This window comes from Limulus polyphemus, unplaced genomic scaffold (genome assembly GCF_000517525.1).
Source record: "Limulus polyphemus unplaced genomic scaffold, Limulus_polyphemus-2.1.2 Scaffold899, whole genome shotgun sequence".
NCBI classification, from domain to species: Eukaryota; Metazoa; Arthropoda; class Merostomata; order Xiphosura; family Limulidae; genus Limulus; species Limulus polyphemus.
In genome coordinates, this window is record NW_013666509.1 from 114,325 (window position 1) to 118,401 (window position 4,077).

Below are 4,077 nucleotides of genomic sequence, written 5' to 3' on the forward strand. Positions count from 1 at the left end.
AAAGCCCCTGTGGAGAGCCAAAGTCCCAGATGGTGAATGGGATCCAACATCTTTAGGGCAGAGGCTCTGGCAGAACCATAGACCAGAGATCCATAGTCCAGTTTGGATCGAATGAGGGCACAGTATATCTTGAGCACAGAACATCAGTCTACTCCCTAAGAGGTGGAAGATATGACACAGGTGATGTTCAGTGCCCTTGTACATTTGGTACACAGCTGCTTGATCTGAGAAATGACAGTAAGCTTACAATCAAAGATAAGCTTCAAGAACTTTGCCTCAACATCCACGGGAAGAACCACATTGCTGAGACAGAACTCAGAATCGAGATGTAAACCCTGTTGGTGGCAAAAGTTCATGCAAACGGTTTTGGAGAAAGAAAAGGTAAAACAGTTTACTGTGGTCCACTTCAACATGAGATTGAGAGCAGTTTGTTTGTTATGGATTTCGCACAAACCTACACGAAGGCTATCTGCACTAGCCGTCCCTAATTTAGCAGTGTAACACTAGAGAGAAGGCAGCTAGTCATCACCGCCCACCACCAACTCTTGGGCTACTCTTTTACCAACAAATAGTGGGATTAACCATCACATTATAATGCTTCCATGGCTGAAAGGGCGAGCATGTTTGGTGTGACGGGGATTAGGACCTGCAGGTTGTGAGTCAAGCGCCATAGCCACCAAGCCATGCCGGGCTGGACAATTTGAAGCTGCTGCTCAATGAACCTCATATTCGAGGACCGACATGAAATCTGGAATTCGTCGACATAAAGGCTGTTTGTAACCATAAGAAGTTGTTTAGTGATAGTCCCATAAATGCCATACCTCCAAGTAATGTTGTAAGCCTTCTCAAAATGTTCTCTCTTGAGAAAAGCTTTCCTGATCAAGGTTTCAAGTCGAATCAGGTGGTCCATGGTGGAGTGCTGTTCAAGGAACCAAACAAGACGAGCATTAACCATCCTCTCCAAGATCTTTCAGAGACAGCTAGTCAAAGCAACTGGACAATAATTAGAAGGAATCTTGGGATCCTCCCCAGGCTTAGAAAAAGGTAGGACAATAGCCTTGTGCCAAGCATCAGGAAAACTTTCTCCTGCCAGATCTGGTTAAAGACAACCAGAAGAAGAGCAAGAGAAGCATGAGAGAGATGGCAGTGCATTTCATAGTGAATATAATCAGGTCTGACCAATGTACTGCCAGACCAATGAAGAACAAATTTAATTTTCACCAGTGTAAGGGGTGATAATAGTCACAAAGACGATCGACCAAAAAAGAAAGAGGTAATTGCTCTGCTCGAGCCTTGATGGCCAAGAAGGTGGGGGAAAACACAGAAGTGCTGGAAAGATGAGAAATGCTTTCACTGAGAGTATCGGCGATGTTCAGAATATCAGCAAATTCCCGGCCATTGGAGAGATAGATAGAAAGTGGATTGGAAGCATATCTCCCTTTAACCTTCCAAATCTTGTTCCATATGACTTTGGAACTGATGGTATAAGATATGCTTATTGTGAAGTTAATCCCAGATTCCTTTTGGCCTTGACATCTGACTTGCTGAGCATGGGCTCAGGCCCGCTGGAAAGCAATGCAGCCAGAAAGAGTGGGATACCTGCAAAAGGTATCCAAGACCCATTTCTAGGCCTTCTGTGTCTTCTGGAAGACTGGAGACCACCATGGATGAGGATACCATGGGAAACGTGTTGAGGTTTTGGGTATAGAACGAACAGCTGCTTGAATGATGCAATCACTTACTGCCTTCACACAGTCATTAATAGATGGAAGACTACCCACAGCAGGATCGAGTTCCAAGAGAGAGGTAACAGAGACCCAGTCAGCCTGGTCCAACTTTCGCCATGGCACTCTCCCTCAAAACAATAGAAAAATTATCACTGCCCCGTGGGTCACTGTCAACCCTCCAAGAAACATGAGAAAAAAGTGAAGAGGAACAGATAGATAAATCAGTAGCAGCAAAAGACTGACTAGATGCATGAAATATATATATAAAACCTGTACTGAAGAAAGTCAGTTTATGATCCGAGAGCATACACTCCACGGAACGACCCCTCCCATCAATATCAGCACCACCTCAAAGGGGATTGTGTCCATTAAAGTCTTCCTGGATGAAAAATGGTGGTGGCAACTGTTCAGTAAGAGCATCAAAGTCTGATTGATCATAAGTTTCTCCAGAAAACAGGTAGAGAGAACAAACAGTGATTGTACAAGCCAAGGAGATATTGACAGCTACAGCCTCCAATGATGTATTGAGTGGCACAGACAAGATAGGTAAGTGCTCGTTAACCAGCAGTGCCACCCCTCCATGAACTCGTCCATCACACAACCTGTCATTTCAGTATAAGGAAAACTGCTGAAAGGTGACAGTATCAGCAATTTTGAGAGATGTTTCCTGTAAGGAGAGACACATGGGATGAGAGGAATCGATCAAGGCCTTAATGTCATCCAAATTAGAACGAAATTCTCGACAGTCCCATCGTATCAAAGATGATATGTTTATTTAGGTGGAGGAGGAGTGGGCAGAGAACCCTTCTGTTTACTACCACGCCATTCTTCTATATTAGAAGGAGGTCTATCGACCTCCATGGGTTGAGTTGGCAGATCTCTGTCAGTAGAAGTAGATCCCAGTGACTGAGAGCGTGAACGAATAATCGTTCTGTATCTCGGGGCCGAATAAGATGAACCCGAGGAGACACTGGAAGCTGAAGCCAAAGGAGATTAACCCATGCAGTCACTGAAAGAAATGGTGGGGACAGAGACAGGAATAAACATTGGTTTGTCAACTCTTTTTATCCACAGAGTGGAAAAGACTCCTCAAATGGTGTGAGAAAGACGCTGAAGGAGGCACAGAAAGGTCCATCTGCACTCCCACTGTAGCAGTGGAGCATAGTGCAGCAGCATATGTCCAAGATGGAGTAGGGGACAATAACTTCCGAGCCTCGGGGTAAGAAACGATGTTAACAGTTTTTAAATGCTGTACCTCTTTCTCCTCCATCCATTTAAGGTAAGATCGATAGTGAGATGGGTGGGAACCATCACAATTAACACAGTGAGTGTCCAGTTCACACTCGTAGGTGTAATGGCCACCACAATGATCACATATCACAGAACCACAACAAGATGCTTTTGAATGATCAAACTGCTGACACTGGAAACATCTGAGATGGATAGGAATATATGGCTGTACCTTACAATTAAGATAACCAACCTTGAAAGTGACAGATTGACGTGGCAATGTAAAAATAAGAACATTGGTAGGCAGCATAATTCCTTTTTTTACGAGTGGAGATACAATGCACCACAGAAACTCATTGACTGGAGAAACCAGCGAGGATCTCTGACTTGGGGATGCTCTTCAAATCCCTCTCAACAATATCTCCTTGTGAGGAATTCAAAGTAGCATGGGGAGTAACCTCAATGGGTATATCCACAATGGCCTTTGAATTCAAGAGAAGTTTGCTGTGTTTGGGTGTGGATGTTTCCACCAAGATGTTCCTAGAATGTAGCTTCTTAACTGACTTTAGAGAGCTAGCAAGCCCTTCTAATCCCTTTTTAATAAAAAAAATCATTTGCCCTAAAGGTTTGTCTGAAATGGAATGCAAGATAAAATCGAGGCCTTGGTTCAGAATGGGTTGAAGACTGCTGGTCAGAGTCTTCAAGACGTGGTAGTTTACCAATTAGCTGTTTTTTACTTTTTTTGAAGATTTGGGGGAATTCGTAATAAAAGGAGAAGATTCAGTGCCTAATGACCCCACCCACCATCGATTCCTACGAGAGGATGCACTACAATTCCAAACAAGGACACTGCAGCAACATAAGGGCTTTGTGAGAATCATACCCAAACACCAGCATCAGACACAATATCCACGACATCCATTGAGAATGCCAAACACTGGTACTCAGTTGACCCTAGCCCAACTGCACCAGCTGATTGACCTTGGGGGGCACCTCAAGGGCACAATGGTGTGTTGCCAGGCACCCTCTTTTTTAGTATATAAGCCCGGCAAATAAAGCCAGCGATAGAGAGATATGCAAATAGATTGAAGAGATAGATAATTGAGTCAAGTGAACAGTA